The sequence below is a fragment of the Polypterus senegalus genome, chromosome 7, assembly GCF_016835505.1.
Source record: "Polypterus senegalus isolate Bchr_013 chromosome 7, ASM1683550v1, whole genome shotgun sequence".
NCBI classification, from domain to species: Eukaryota; Metazoa; Chordata; class Cladistia; order Polypteriformes; family Polypteridae; genus Polypterus; species Polypterus senegalus.
The window spans coordinates 135,569,298-135,586,907 of record NC_053160.1 but is presented as its reverse complement, the minus strand read 5'-3'; positions in this window follow the sequence as shown (position 1 = coordinate 135,586,907).

Sequence of the window (17,610 nt, the reverse complement as noted above, 5' to 3'; positions counted from 1 at the left end):
AACCCAGTAATAAAACTGAAAAATATGTAGTGTCATGCTGTCTTCTGATTTGGTTGTTTGGAAAATTGCTTCTTTTTATATTTGACCTTTTTGGTTCCAGAAAAAAGAAGATGAAGAGCAGAGATGAAGATTTTACCATCTATTAACATCTTGTTTGATGCTGTTTGTCAGATTGCAAAAATTAGATCTTTAATTTTTTTTTAAACTATAATTCAAAAGTACCTGAACTGTTCTGGGGATGATAGAGGAAAGTAAAAATTTTAATCTGACATGCAAGACTATTACTGGGAACAGTACACTCTTGTACACGTTCATTCTGAACCACTAGGTCCTATAGAGCTCCTTCTATATTTTACATATATGTGGCAGTCATGAATATGGATTATTAATGTAGATCACCATATTATCGGTGGAAGGCATGTGGCATTGTGGGTAGGTCTGCTGCTTCTTGGATTCAGCATCCTAAACTCAAATCCCATGCCTTGATTTAGGGGGTAAGATTTACATTTTTTTTTCATATAAAAATACAAATACTAGCCTGGTAGGGTGTAGTAACTCAGCTTATAAATTCAAATTGTTCAAAAAAGCATTAAACCAATTCATTTTAAGACAAGCAGCAGCATCCAGTGTGATGTATTGCATCCAGCATGATTCATTTTATTATGCTTCCATTTATTCTGACTTGAATCATCCAAATCACTAAAAGAAATAATGTGCATAACTCCTTTTTAGTTTCTTAGCCTTGATGCTTACCAGTTTCATTTGTAATTATTCTAAAGCACATTTTTCACAGTTGTGCTATTATTTCTTTTATATATTTACAATATCTACATTTTAGCATATTTACAGTATGTAGCATGTTTCCCAAGCATTACTGCATAAAAAGCTTTCAATAAAAAAGAAATGTTATAGTTGGGCAGCAGCATGTCCACCATCACAAAAATCACAAGACAAGCAGGTCTCTAAGAATTTGATTAAAATGCCTTATCTGTTGCAGAATATTGTCCAAATGAAGAAAATCAAATCTACGAAGGCAAAATGAGGTATGGTGCGTAAGTAGAGGTAAGAAGCCATGGTGGTCCATAACTCCTTGGTTTATTTGAACTCATATTACATTGCTGCATTTCATACAGTGATGATGTATTTCTGTAATGGCAAGCTGGGATTTCAAAAACTAGAACAAAAAAAAAATTAACACTTTCCTGAGGCTTAAAAGATTCAACATTGTACTATGAAACTGCAACACTCTGAGAAAGCGACAAGATTCAAAAGAAGGCAGTATTTGAAATGTGCCAAATGAAAGAGAATTCCACAGCATAGGGAGCCATACAAAAGGAAGATATTTCTTCCCTAGTAACTCTGCTAATGGACGGGCGACAAGGAAACTGAGCTAAAATATTTATAATGCCAAGTTATAACCTGTGATCAGATGCAGCTTTGCAGAAATTATGCTGTCAAGGAAAAACAGAGAACACAAACATCTTTTCTCATTGATGTTTGTCTCGATTTCATGTTTCACTAAAAATATTTTAATGCTACCTTCAGCAGCCTCTTTAAACACTGAACTACTAGTAAGCAGTTTTTAAGGAAAAAGTGGATAAGTTGCAAGAAATATGCCTTTCCAAAAGAGAACCGGCTTTATGTGTGTAAAGCATTCTGTTCTGAGTTTTCTTTGCACTACTGTATAGGACAATTGACTGCATAAAGAAAACATTCTCCTTTTTAACTATGTAACAACCATCTAGCTTCTTCATCTTCAGTAATATATTTTCTTTTATTCATTAGTCGCAATCTATACACCTGAAAAGCATATATTGATGCTATTTCTAAATGCAGCAGGTATGCAGATTTTAATAAATGTACTTTTCTGGGAATACCTTGAGTTCTTGAAGAAATGGACTCCCACAGGAAGGAATTGTCTTGTGCCAGCTAACAAAAAATGGGTGAAGTATTTTAAGTTTCACTTTTGTTTTAATATGTTCCCCATTTATTGTGATTTGTTTGGTTAACAAAGGATTCTTTATTTAATGTGCCAATAATTGGAATACTCAGTAACTCAAAAATGTAACAAAACAAACTACGTAAATGAACAGCACTGATGTGTAAGCATTTTCAAAATATAGATTACAAGCCAACCCGCGGCGTACCATATGCCACATAATCAGGCCGGTTTTTTAATGATTTTTAAGCACAGGGAGAAAATTAACATTTGAAAAATCGGTAATATAATAAATCAGCAAGAAAAGCAACATTGTAACAATGCACGGAACGAACCAACACACAATCGTCCGTGACTGAAAACTGACAGTCCGCCATTGCTCATGTGCCCACCTCCAACTCGTCACTTGAGTCGTTGTCGTCTGTGCACAGTCCAGATGCACCTGTGACTCATGTAGACTTTCCATGTTCCTGCAGGAGCATCTAAGAAGACGCATGTTTGTCGCGGATGCGAATTGCTGTATTTAGCGTGTAAAACAGTTTGCTATGGTGCACGCGGTCGTGCGTCGTAACCGAAAACTCGGTTTTCAAAGACTGCTTACTTCATTGTGTTTTAACCTCAGTTGTAAAGGATTGTTTTAAGGATCCCATGGGATACTCCTCGCAAACCGTTTTACACGCTGCATATGGCGATTCACCTCCGGCTTGACTCCTTCCTGCGTGTGCCATAGGTGTCTTACTTGTCGGCGGCTTAGTGATTCCACGCCCCTTCCAGCGTGCTTTCCATGGGTGTCTTGCCTTAGTGAATTATATATATAGATACCTGTTGGCACTTGATGTGCGGTACAGCATATAATTTACCAAAGAAGTTGCAGATTACACCATGTGTAGGTTTTAAATAATCTTTATTTTTTATTTTCAGTTAGCAGTCACTTATTTTCATTTTTTTCCCTGTTAGATTTTTACATTGCAAGAGACAATAGCAATGAGCACAAAGCATAAAACAAGCCTTGATGGGGTGCTAGTTTATCACTGGGCACTCTTATGTACACTGATACTGAGCCATTGACAATTGACAATTTTTTAAATCAACATACCACCATGTCTTGAACTGTGACAGTGTGGGAAAAAACACATGGACATAAGGATATAATTGTAAAATCCAATAAAAATACTCCATCTAGGAGCCAACTGGGGTTGAAGTCCTGCATGACAGCATCACTGATTATTATAGCATATAACACAGACTTTGTACAATCTTGTCACAGTTCACCATGCCTCTTCTCTTAGAGTTCAGGGAAATACCCCAGGGGTGTGATTAAAAAGACCAAATGTCCCAAACTGTTGTGTTTTCTTTTCCCTGAAACAAATTACAAGCGTGACACCCAAAACCAGCGAATTAAGGTCATTCAAAAGTGTTTCCAGGTTCATTGTGGGTGGCAGAATTCAACAGGATAGTTTGCTCTAGGTACTGAAGTTACAGAGGTATAAAAAATGGCTAGATCCTTTAAAACAAGTTAAATTGATTGAATACTTAACCCTGTTTAATTGCATAAAACATTAGAATATTAGAACAATCTAGACAAGAACAGGACATTCAGCACAACAAAACTCACCAGTCCTATCCACTCAATTCTTCTAAAATATCATCAAGTCTAGCTCTGAAATTCCCTACTGTCTACCACACTACTTGGTAGCGTATTCCATGTGTCTTTGGTTCTCTCTGCAATAAAAAAAAACTTCCTAGTTTTAATGTGAAATTTACCCTTAACAAGTTTCCAACTCTGCCCCCGTGTTCTTAATGAACTCATTTTAAAATAGCAATCTTGATCCACTGTACTAATTCCCTTCATAATTTTAAACACTTCAATTATGCCTCCTTTTAAACTTCTTTTGCTTAAACTGAAAAGGCTTGGCTCTTTTAATCTTTGCTGATAATTCATCCCCAGTAGCCTTGGACTCAGCCCAGCCCACTGCTATGTCCCTCTTTATAGCCTGGATACCAAAACTGTACACATACTCCAGATGTGTATGCTGTAGTGGTAATAATAACAAAAGGCTCTCCATGGTTTATATTTTTTTTGTTTTGCCATGTACCTGATAGTGGTCAATAACTGGCAGATGACTTGATATCTCTGGGCTATCATTGGTGAGTTTTAAACATGCAACCACTAAACTCCAAGTTACCCAGAATATTGCAATGTAATATGAATTTGTAGATATGTAAAAGACAATGTATAAAATTAACCTTAAATAATACTAGGCTGACCCGCCTTTTAAGGCGACTGACTTTTAAGTTGACCACTTCTTAAGGCAATTCAATATGTAGATCAATTTGATATTTTATACAAACTCATTAATTTGGTTATATTGCATTTGAGCGGTATTACTTTAATACTCGTAGTTTCTGTTATTTTTGTGATGAAATTGAAACTTTTTTTCTATTTTGAGGTCGCCCTTTTGAACCCGCCTGATATTTACTACGCGGTGAGGCATTTGTACTCCATCAACATTAATTATTTCCAGAGAAATAATTTTGTCTATTTTTCCAGCGCATCGCGCACAAAAGCAAGGGAACGATGGGAGCACCAGAACTCTGCTCACATCATGTCGCTTCGTACCGCAAGCTGCAAGTAGTAAGTCTGTGATAAGCAGAATACCGCTACGCTTTTCACTCACGGGATGGAAGGACAATCCCGACCGCTTTTATATAGAAGGACATGCACACCAACCTGCTAAATCCAATTTATTATTCCAAATCTTCCCCTGACAATCCTGGGTGCAAGGTGAGAAAGGCAAAGCACAGAGCACCAATTTATTGCATGGACCGTTCATGCACACTTACACTAATAGTATCCTTTTTACATTTATAGTAATGTCAGGGGTCCACCCATTCACATATAGTGAAAAGGGGGAAACTTCACATTGTCAACAAACTGGATACAGAATTTAAATCCAGGACACTGGATCCATGAGTCAGCAGTGCTAACCTGCGCAACCATGACACTCCCATATTGATTAATTGATATTGACTTTTAATTCACTTTTAGCATAAGTTGTTTTACTAATATGTATGATTTGTAGTTACAGGCATGTTGAAATGGATTGTTATGTCTCTAAAAGACCCAAAACACAGGCCAGGACCTTCACTAGCTTGCCCAAGAAAGGCTCACTCCATAATAGCCTGACCTTCAAAGTCCACAGGCAGGCTATAGTATTACCCCAAAATGGCTTTAAAAGTTCATACTACTTTACAATTCCCAAAATATACCAAAATGCCTGTCAAGTTAAAGAAATACCAAAAAAGGCCATAAAGAACATAAGAGTTCGGCTTGAAAAACAAGCTCACAAAGAATCTTTATAAAAGAAGAATTTATTTATATAAACAAAAGAAGAACAAAAAAGTCAAAATAAAGCACAATGACTTGCCAAAAGGCATTCCAAAGCAAACTAGACCAAATATGTACATAGAAGTGCAAAATCCAAAAACAGTAGCAATAATCCAAGAAGCTTAAAAAGTTAATAATTACAAGGAAAAGGTACACTCCAATGTCAATGAACCACTGAAGAACCCTCTGTCAGCTTCAGAACACACATATACAGTAGAGTCTCGCTTATCCTACCTTCCTACCTACTCTTATCCAACATTCCGTATTATCCGACGTCCCACCGCAAAAACAAACAAAAAAAAAGCAAAAAAAAAATGAATCAATTGGCAACAAGAACTGCAAGTTGCGAGCGTGAGCGTAGTCTATTTTTTATTGCTCCCGACTCTACCGCAGCTAATTACAGTGGAACCTCGGTTTGCGAGCATAATTTGTTCTGGAAATACAGTATGCTCGCAGTCTAAAGCACTCGTACAGTATATCAATGCGAATTTCCAAATAAAAAATAATGGAAACTCAGATGATTCGTTCCACTACCAAAAACTATTCATATAAAAATGATTAATACAAAATATAAAGTAAAAATACATAAAGCAAATTAACCTTCACTTTACCTTTGAAAAAAATCATGGCTGGTGTGAGTGAGTTTCTAAACTCTTGTGGGATTCCACGCAACGGGACGACACGCGGAAGAGCGTCCCAAAGCAATCGCAGTCTCCCAGCGCGGTAGCAGTTCGCCATAAAAGCCAATCGCGGAAAAGATCGTGGACATGCGATAAGCGCCTGCCATCGATGGGTGATACAAGGAACAAGGAACATCATAAATGCATAGGGCACAGTATTACTTTCCCCCCGAACCTGCCTGACTGCTGTGGCTGTGTATAGGAGAATGGCAGATTCTGCTCCAATAAATAACCGTGCTGTTGCTGTTTCAAGCTTAATAAAGCTGGTGTTGCTAAAAGTACTGAGACTCAGCTTCGAGTTTTTGGGTGCAAGACGGGGCCTTGCACATCACAGCACAAACACACACACACACGCAGTCACAATGCTGTAGTAAACAGTATACGCTCGTACGGATGTTGACTATATGAGTGACAGAGTTAAGGCTCTAGAAACTGCAATTAATTACATTGAGCAACAAGAAGAAGCTACAGGAATCGACATAATGATGCTGCAAAGATGGCGAGACTTGACAGCGTCAGGAAAGCAGACTACAATCAAAAATGTCTTTAAATCATCACAGGACTGAACATTTTAAGTACAGTACATACTGTATTTAACTTCATACAATTCTGTAACTGTAAGTGCTTTTTTCAGTTAATTTATTGTTGTTTTGTTGTAAAACATGATTATTAGGTTCCTAATGTGTAAAATTCTAACATAGTTTGATGTTTAATAGGCTTTTTCTTAACACCTGGCATTATCCAACATTTTCGCTTATCCGGCGTTCTGTCAGCCCGTTTATGTCGGATAAGCGAAACTCTACTGTATATACATATATATATATACATATATATATATATATATAGTGACAGATTGAGGTGCTGTCATCCCCTTGAACCCTTGTCCAAGACGCCAGACATGTGGCAAAAGTCCAATAAACGACTTTATTAATACAGCACAGTGCACAAAGCACCCTCCTATCCACAATACTCATAAATTCTCCAATAATTACTGCAATAAACTCTCCACCACTCACAGACGCGTTGCTACCCTTCCACCCATCTCAGCTCGTTGTCTGGGAGTTCTCAGAGTCCTTTTATAGTTTTTGACCCAGTAGTGTTTCCCATCCTTCAGTCCATGATTCCTTATCACTTCGGGGTCAGATAAAAAGTCCTTTTCTTCACTCCGGAAGTACATCACTTCTGCTGTTGCTTTGCCTATGATGCACATTCGGGTTATATGGCACAAATGACTCTCTGGGGATGGCCCCTGTGGCATCCAGCAGGGCTGTAGAGGAAAACTCCATCGTCCATGATTCCCTGCTGGTATTTGGGGCACCTCCATGCTGCAGGGAGAGCTCCACCTGTCAGCCTGGGGGTGTTGACTGGGTTGACAAGCCGGCCACAGACTACAATATATATATATAAAGGCTGAGGGTGGTCCTACAGCGGTGACATCAGGGTGGCCCTGCCTCTTGGGGTTCCATCCCCAAAGTAAAAGAACCATAGAAGAATAGTACAAAATACATAGAATCTAAATAGTATGCTAACATGGCAAAATTAACAAAAAATTCATAATTACAAAAATACATGAAAAATAGGTTTAAAATATAAATATATGGCACAGAAAAGGACAATACATATAAACCAGACAAATAACTTTGGCTGAAACAACACTAATTGTAGAATTAACATTGGAGAATTCACTTTTAATTGTTTTAATCAGCATTTTTCAATTATTTTAAATTAAATTAACTTGACCTTGTAGTGCATCACAATTAAATAAGATGGGAAATTATGACGTACTAAATTAACAGTAAGTTGATGTTTAGAAGGAAAGAATAGACTTCGGAAAATACTTTGAGAAGACAGATGAGTAAAGATTTAACTTTTTCTTCCAGATATGTAGCAGGCGAATTCAAAGTATACAATTTTTTATATACTATTTTACTGTATTATCGTATAACATTAAGCAAGTGTTCTTTTTGTAACTGATGAAAATGAATTTTAAAAAGAAAAATCATAGCTTATTATACTGTAAGTGCAAATAATATAATTTCGAAAGCCTTCACACCCTATTCTCTAGATCATGTATTTATGTTCAATCCACACTTCATTTCTTTAGTTCACATCATTGGTATATTATCAATTCTTGGTCCTAAAGTAATTTTATTAAGGACTAAAAGTAAAGACTGCACTACAGATGTGGGAACAATCTGAGATACAACTATATCTGTTAAGGAAACAGATAGTTTTCATCATTTAATTTTTCATCATTTGCAAATTACAGTGTTTTTAAAAAAAGTAGGTAATTTAAAATGATCATAGTTCCTGATATTACATATTAGAACAGAATCAATTTAAAAGTGTTGCTAATTTACAGACTTCCTGGGTCATTTTCTTTAATTATGAACAAATTATGGGAATGTTTATCCAAATTATCTACAAACTATGATAAAGTATTCCCGATGAGAGGTTTTAATGTTAATGTAGAAAGGGGCAACTTTAGCAAAAATATTCAGTACTAATTTAACTTGGCAGGGTTTTACCAGCTTGTAATTTGTCTAACATGTTCTCACAATCATACATTAGATCTATTTTGTACTCATGGCATCATTATTCACAACATAATTATCTCTCTTCTAAATGAAACAATCAAATGTAGTTATATTTAAACTATTCCTAGCACCTCTAAAGTTGTTAAAGCAAAAAGAAACTCTCCATAGTTAAATAGTAAGCATACAGTACATGGTCTTAAATTAAAATACTGAAAACAAGAGCATAGATGGAGAAAAAATCCCATAAAAAACAGAATATTACTCACTGATTTTGGCAGTTGCTAAAATTTATTTAGTATTTATTTGTAAAGTATATATTACCTATTCTGCGTTGGGCTAGCGTTTGTTTCCTGCCTTGCGCCCTGTGTTGGCTGGTATTGGCTCCAGTAGACCCCCATGACCCTGGATAATGGATGGATATTACCTATTTTATAAGTATAACTCATTTATGAAGCAGGCATAACTGTTTCGCTCCAGGTAGGACTCTCGAGTACATAACACTATGAAATACAGTATGGTAGTAACTCCACTCCCAATAAAACATAGTCAGAGCAAATGGTTTTTGCACGTTTTTTAATTAAAACTAATGAATATATAAAATAAACAGAATAAAAGAAAGGTCCTTATCTGGCCCTCTCTGGTTACTGTTCTCCATTAACAGATGATAACAGAGACAGTCACAGTGTAACACATTTAGCAAAGATTTATATTTGTTAGCAAACATTTATATTTGTTTAATGGTAAACTAAATATTAAAAGACGACACGTTGAAAAATCTGCTAATAAATATAGCATTGCATATTAAAACAATTATTACTATTTACATGTACTACCTTAGTAGTTATGTAAGGATATTCTACTTCTTCTTACTGAAATACAACCAACCCCTTGTCCCTTTTATCCATTTCCAAAAAAAATGAGTGAAAAATGAAAATGTACCTCAAACACTACAGATCACTATGCAGAAACAATTGTAATTTGTGTTGTCAATGACATACTAATATCCTTCAGTAGAGGAAATATGGCAGTAATTGTTCTGTCTGTCAATACACATGCCCCATAAGTACAACTTTTGACACAGCTAATCCCACCTTTCTGTTTTTCCAGAATCATGTTGGCTGTCAAATATATGTTAGGAATATGTTATTAATTTGGTAATATAATTTGCAAGTGATTTTATATGTTCCTTTTTTCAATTCTACATTTTTGGTGTCTTTTTGTGGTGTGTAATATTGCATATTGCAAGTGCACACAGGCAACAAAGTGTCCAAATATTAAATTACAAAACTTAAAAAAAAATGATTTGGCAAAAGACTTTTATTTAGCCATTATAATCAATTAGTAAGGATTTTTTTTTAGTTTTTTTATTACAGCTTCATTTCAGCCACCATAAAAAAAAACCTCACGCTGTTCCACTCCATGTGAACTAGTGTGGTGCTGAGGTATCAACTGTTGCATGGCTGCACCCGGGTCCTAATCTGGATGCTGAGGTGGTTTGTCATGTGGTGGGTGCAGCAATGTACTGTATCAGTGCGTGTTCCTAACCTTCGTTTTTATTCTAGCTAAATTTGATGATTGTCTTTCCCTTTTATTTAGAGATGTAAATTTTTTGACTATTCTTTTGAATAGACTTCTTAGATGAGATAAGTAATCTTTTCTCTGCCATTCTTTAAAATAAACCCTTGATGGTGACACCATTAAATGTAAGGAGATCTCCTTTATTAGTTAAGGCTGTTTCATGTTTCCTGTCTTTACGTACAGTAGGACAGGTCTCCCTTCCCTCTCAATTTCTCATCAAGAACTGTGAAATTAGAAATTAGAAGCTGCATGACAACCCTTGGTGCTAGATGCAGTCCTTGCAGAAATGAATCCTATTTTCTGGTTTTATCTCAGTATCTAAACATTACTAGATATAACTTTAAATTACTAATGTTAAGTCCTATGTTTTCCTCTTTAGGTCTTTAATTGGTTTGGAAAATTACAACTTTAGATTAATAAATAAGCATTGGTCCTTGTGCCAACATTCAAGGCAGTCAAAATAGTTGTTTTATTGAATTAGCACCTATTTCTGACTCTTTTCTTTTAGTTCTTATTTTCGGTATCTAATGGAGGTTCTTCACAGTTCATCTTCAAGCAAGTTGCTATACTGTATATGGTTATGGAATTATGTGATGAGGTGGCAGGCACTGGGTGTACAGCCATTTGGACAAGCTGAACCAGTCTACTTTATTTAAAAAATCACAAATGTTCATTTTTCCAGGTATGTTGTTAATGATTAGTTTTAAACTTGCATTTAGTTATCCTTCATTTATAACTCCAATTAAAACTTGGAACTATTTCTTTTAAAATTTAGCAAAGTTTAGGGTCTTTCTTTCACTGTTAATTTAAAAAGATATATGCATTTGTAGGGAAATATCACATAGGTATGTGCTATTCTGTTACACGTTTTACATTCATAAAGTATACCTGTATATTATACAGTATTAAAGACAATAAGCCCGTCCTGTGTTAGTGCTATAAAAGAATAAATGGAAATGAACTGATTTAAATGAAACTTTTTCCATTTCAAAACATAAGTTAAGTTAAACTCTTCCTTTATTTGTTTCTTTTTGAAAACACCTCCATCAACTCTTTCAACAAATCCAAAGAAATATTCTCCCTGAAGTTGGATTCAAGATGAGAGTGGGCAAGCAGGCATTAGGACAGCCTATTTAATAGTTTACAGCCCCCTTTGCAGCTTTTTGTCAGTGCAGAATGATCTTCACAAACAATAATTAAGGCTGTTGAATGTCATGTGTGTAGGAGAAGGCCACATGGAATGCCTAAGACTTATTTAAGAGGAAGAAAAACCTAAATAAGTTCATCTGATGAAATTCTTGTTGCACTATTCTTCTCACTTGCAGGCTAATCATCAATCGCTGAATGCTACACTAAGCCAACACTGCTTTCCATTGAAACTATTTGTTATGCCTTCCCAGTAACAGTAAAGTTACAACTATTGAATGTGTATTCAGGTTATTAAATACAGAAATTTTCAGTAATGAACAACCTATTCATAAAACTATAAATTAGCCAATATCAGTATGTGGCAGAAGACAAAACGCTGTATTTCTAAAAAGTTGAAGGTTTGTAGCTGTTTTTTGTTTTTTCTTTTCTTTTTTACTGAATATTACATTTAAATGATGTCTCTCTAAAAAGTATTTGTATTTTGTGTCCTTTTATTTTATTTTTGTGTTTCTAGGAATATTTACTTACAAAGAGGATCACAGAGTTCTTACAAAAGGTTAAAATACTGGCAAATTTTGCAGATGGTATGGATTTACTACCAGTTATATTACATTTTCTACATGTTCCAATCACTCATTCAGCTGGTTTATGTTTCCATAAATAACTCAATTTACAGTGATGCTACAGCTCATTATTGACTATCTAGTAATTTCATAAACACAGATGCATTAATTATGCAACACTGCAAATGTTCCAATCATTGATTCCTCAGGCAGTATTTCCTTTCATTGTGAAAATCATTATGAAGTTCTACACTAAGAAATATATGTCAAATTTAATCAACAAAAATATATAGGTAATGATTTATTTATCCATCCATCTCCCTTTTTTAACTCGCTGATCCAGTTCAGAGTCACAGGGAGGTGATGACTATTGCATCCCAGGGTATAAATATAATGATTATACATAGTGATATGATATATTAACATACAATGTATGGAAAATCATTTACTCCAGTGGTCTCAAACTCCGGTCTTAGAGGGCGGCAGTGGCTGCAGGTTTTCTTTCTAACCCTTTTCTTAATTAGTGACCTGTTTTTGCTGCTAATTAATTCATTTTCCTTTCATTTTAATGGATTTGTTTTTTAAGATTTGTTCTTGGGAATTTCTTCTTCGTTCCTCTGAATTGTTTCATTTCTTTCCATAAACAGAAATGAAACGTGAAGTAAGTGAGCCAACAGAAGACCAGCTAAGTCAGGGCCTCAAACTCCAACCAATTTCACTCCAATCAGTTGCTTAATTAGGCACTGAGTCTTGTTGTTAATTAAACTCATTCTTTAATTCCATGGCTTGTTGCTGCTCTCATTGTGCAATGGCATACATTTTCAAAATGATTGTTTTTCTCTTTTCTAAGTGTACTTTTAAAATGTTTTGTGGACCTGAGCAGATTAGCATTCCTAAGACCTTCACCTTTCTTTATTTTCAGATATTGTATGATGGACACAGTTTGCTGGCCATGTTTTGGCTCATTTTGTATCTCATTATTGTTTGGCTGCTAAATAAGGAAGAAGAATCAATTGAGGGGTCTGAGTCTTCAAGAAGAAGTCAGTTAATATTTATTCAAAATAAGTTAATTAGCAACAAATACCGGTCACTAATTAAGAAAAGGGTTAGAATGAAAACCTACAGCCACTGCAGCCCTCCAGGACCGGATTTTAAGACCACTGATTTGCTCAATAAAGAATTTTTGAACAATTAACCATAACTAAATGTAAAATAAATGGCTGATAATTTACTCTAATTAACTGTGGAAAAAAACGAAGTAGGAAGCTGAAATAAGAGATCATTGTAGGTACTGAGAATAAGGGAATTAAGAATAAACAAAGAGAAGATTAGTGAGATAAACCAGATACCATTCAATTGGAATAAAAATCTAAAGAGTAAATGTGAATCTCTGGTGGTTTTTGGGATACTCTACTACTTAGCAAAACTTTCCACAGGTATACCGGGAATATACGAGTATGCTCTGCTTTTATCTTTGAGGAGGGTATCTTTGGGACACAGGTTTAATTTTACACATCTAAAGAAATGAGAATATTTGACAATATTCCACACCAAACTGAAACCACATGAAAAAGAATTATACACTTACCTGTCACTTTATTAAATACACCTTGTTAGTACCGGGTTGGAACTCCTTTTGCTTTCAGAAATGCCATAATTCTCCATGGCATAGATTCAACAAGGTGCTGGAAGCATTCCTCGGAGATTTTGGTCCATATTGACATGATAGCATAACACAGTTGCTGTAGATTTGTCGGCTGCATATCCATGATGCAACTGCACCACATCCCAAAGGTGCCCTTTTGGATTGAGATCTGGTGACTATGGAGGCCATTTGAACTCATTAGCATGTTCAAAAAACTAATTTGAGGTGATATGAGCTTTGTGACATGACCTGTTATCTTGCTGGAAGTAGCCATCAGAAGATGGGTATACTGCTGTCCTAAAGGGATGGACATGGTCAGCAATAATACTCAGGTAGACTGTGGCATTTAAGCAATGTTCAGTTGGTACTAAAGGTCCAAAAATATGTCAAGAAAATATCCCCCACAACCATTACACCAAAACCATCAGCCTAAACTGTTGATACAAAGCAGGATGGATCCATGCTTTAATGCTGTTGAAAACCTATATCTGACCCTACCATCTGAATGTTTCAACAGAAATTGAGATTCATCAGACCAGGCATTGTTTTTCCAATGTTCTATTTTCCAATTTTGGTTAACCCATGTGAGTTGTAGCCTCACTTTTATCTGACAGGAGTGGCACCTGGTGTGGTCTCCTGCTGCTGTAGCCATATACTGTACTTCAAGGTTCAACATGTTGTACATTCAGAGTTACTCTTTTGCATAACTTTGTTGTAATGCGTAGTTTACTGTTGCCTTTCTATCAGCTCAAACCAGTCTGGCCATTCTACTCTGACCTCTGGCATCAGCAAGGCATTTTTGCCAAGAAAACTGCAGCTCACTGGATACTTTCCCTTTTTCTGACCATTCTCTGTAAAACCTAGAGATGGTTGTGCATGGAAATCCCAGTAGATGATCAGTTTCTGAAATAATAAGACCAGCCAGTCTTGCACCAACATCCATGCCACATTCAAAGTCACTTAAATCACCTTTTTCCCATTCTGATGCTTGGCCTGAACTTCAGCAGATCATCTTGATACTGTCTACATACCTATATGCACTGGGTTTCTGCCATGTGATTGGCTGATTCAATATTTGCGTTAATAAGCACTTGTACAAGTGTACCTAATAAAGTGGCAAGTGAGTGTATATTGTTTTAAAACACAATGAAAAACCTAATAGATGAGTTTTGCACACTGTAAAAAAAAAAAACCAAACTATAACTATTTTGAGCTTAGCTGGAAAAGTGCAATGGTCATACAGAGTATCACTATGTTATGTTATACAGTAAATACTATATGTTATATAGTATCTTTCTTAATTAACATATTGACTGCCACAGTGTCAATAGGTAAATTTGTTCATGATGCCATTGTAAAACAAGAGTGTTATTTCAATTTACTAATTAAATGCACTTTATTATTAAGCAAAACTCACAATAAAATGTATTTTCCCCCCAAAAAAATCTATTCATGTAAACTCACATTTGCCACATGGAACATAAAATTCCTGCAGCTGGCATCCAACGTGTTAACATTTTCATAGGTTGCTGTTCATAGAGAGTCTCAAAAGCATGCAGACTTCTTGAGACAGATTTTAAAGGCAAATACAATTGGATATCACAGTTTGGACAGCAGAAGAAATGATGGCTGGCACACTCGTAGTAAGTCAAATTTATTCTGTTTACTCTTGGTTAGGGCAGTAGGACAAGGAAATATTTACATCTTTCTGCTGAGGACCATTGTCTTAATGACAATGTGCAAGTGAAAAATGAACATTTGTGCTTATTTTTCCATTCCAAAATTTCTTTAGCCTCCTTATTTTATGACAGTCTTGAGTAGACAGTGCTTCTGTCATTGCTAACAGGCATAATGCAGGAAGTAGCTCTGAATGATACATCACCCAATTTTAATGGATATAATCGCATAAATCAACATTTGGAATACAGAGATTCCTACAGAGATACTGCATATTCACTGACACTTGCACCTTTCTAAATGAAGATTAGTAATTGTTTAGAAAAATAAAAGTCATAAAAGCAAAGAACCCACTAGACAGCAAATGCACACATTTGGACCAGCTCATAGAGTGCTGCTATGTTTCCTATGTATTATTAACTCAGAATTCTGTAACACTAAATAGAATATCAACAGTAAACCCTTAATCATTAGATCAAATTCCTGCCAAAACCAATAAAACCCACATGATATTCAAACATTATATAGTTGCAGCTGGAGGACGTATTATTTAACACAAAGCTTTCTGTGGGAGACTGGCATTGACATGACTCTACCAAAAGCTGATTTTTTTCCACTGTCCATCAGTAATGATTTCAAGGCAGACTGACTGGACAGCTACTTCAAAAAAAAAAGATTAACACTTCAATAATTGTTCCTCCCAATAAGCTCTTAGAAAAGTCACATATTTCAAATTTTTTTGACACTGCTTACTATAAAGCAATGATTTCACCTAAGAGTTGATTTGCATACCTGTAGTGATATCTTTTACGGAATTTTTAACAAAAGGTATAACGGCGTGTGAATTGCCAAGACCAGAAGATGCGTTTTCAAACTGGTTACTCTGGCAGACCAACTGTAATCCTATTTTTCCCTTCAGTAGATAAATTGTTAATGACCTATCACTGTGTGTCCTTCAGTAGGGCTTTAGCGATTCTGATCAAAGAACAACTGTGGAATCCAAACTTTTTTGTCTCGCTTCACTACAGCACACCAGGGGCCTCATGCATAACGCCTTGCGTAGAATTCGCTCTATAACATGACATAAGCACAAAAGCGGAAATGTGCTTACGCACAAAACAAATCCAGATGCATAAATCTGTGCAAACGCTAGCTTCCATGTTCTTCCGCTACATAAATACGTTCAGCATGAAAATGAATGCACGTGCACGCGCCTGCTGCCCCACCCCAACTCCTCCCAGAATTATGCCTCTTTGAATATGCAAATCAATATAAATAGCATTCTGTAAAAAGGCAATGGCAAAAGCACAAGGGAAAATAGAATTTCAGCAAATACCAAGTGGAGGCAAGGAAAAACGTACTATTTGTTGGTTTAAACAGTGGTATAAACAACAAAAGAAAGTTGATCGAGTGACAGAGAAACTCGAAAGTCAAGTTCACAAAGTCGCACAGTGCCCGAAATAAAAAAAAAGTTGTCAGATATCAAAGTTGCTGTGAAAAGGTGAATCGTAGCTCACCATTTGAGTGTCATATGAAAGCTTATTAGGGTACAGAGAAAAAAAAAGGCACACAGTGGGGAAAAAGCACAAAATGTCAACTTTAATCTTGAAATTTCCACTTTAATCACATAGTTTATTTTGTCATTAAAGTAGAACATCATAAATTTCATCTTAAAATTGTTTAATTTACTAGTTTTTCAAATACCATTGTAACTAAAGTAGCACGTTAAATGCTTTGTTTTGTATTTGATCTTCTATGTGTTTATGTGTGTGAATCACTACATGCTTCTGAGCTTTCTCTTCCTCCGAAAGGACAAAGAATCCATTACATTCGGGATATTACAGCTGAATAATATTCCGAATAATATCCTCTGAATAATTAAAATACTGAGATGTACACGTGATATCATTTTCATGATGATAGGAGTTAAAGCATGTTATTAAACATGGGAACACAGTGGCACAAGTTGCTTGCTGCCCCATGTGCAACCTTCGATGAACTACTTTATTGTAGCAGTACTGTCTGTTTCAAACGTACTAACCTCCAATTCCTGTTCTTACTTTTCTTTCTCCAAATACCCAGTCACCATAGAATCAGCTCTGTAATAGACATTAAGCCATCTGTAAGCTTAAAATGTTGATTTTTCAAAACTTTTAAGGAACATTGAAATATCTTCATAGTGCGTGTTTTATTATTCTATCCATCTATCCTTCCAGTGTTGCGTCAGCACCAGCAAGAATACAGTGCAAGGCAGGAACAATCCATGAAAGGGGCGCCAGCGGCTCGCTAGCGCTGCAGCACCGTGTCCTCACATGTTTAAATATTAACAATACAGATTTTTTTAATTAAGTTAAAGTTTTATCTGTATAATATAATAAACATATTTTGCTGCATTTTATCTTAAAAATGATATCGTCATCATATGTAAATACGCGCTTTATAAAGTGGCTCAGG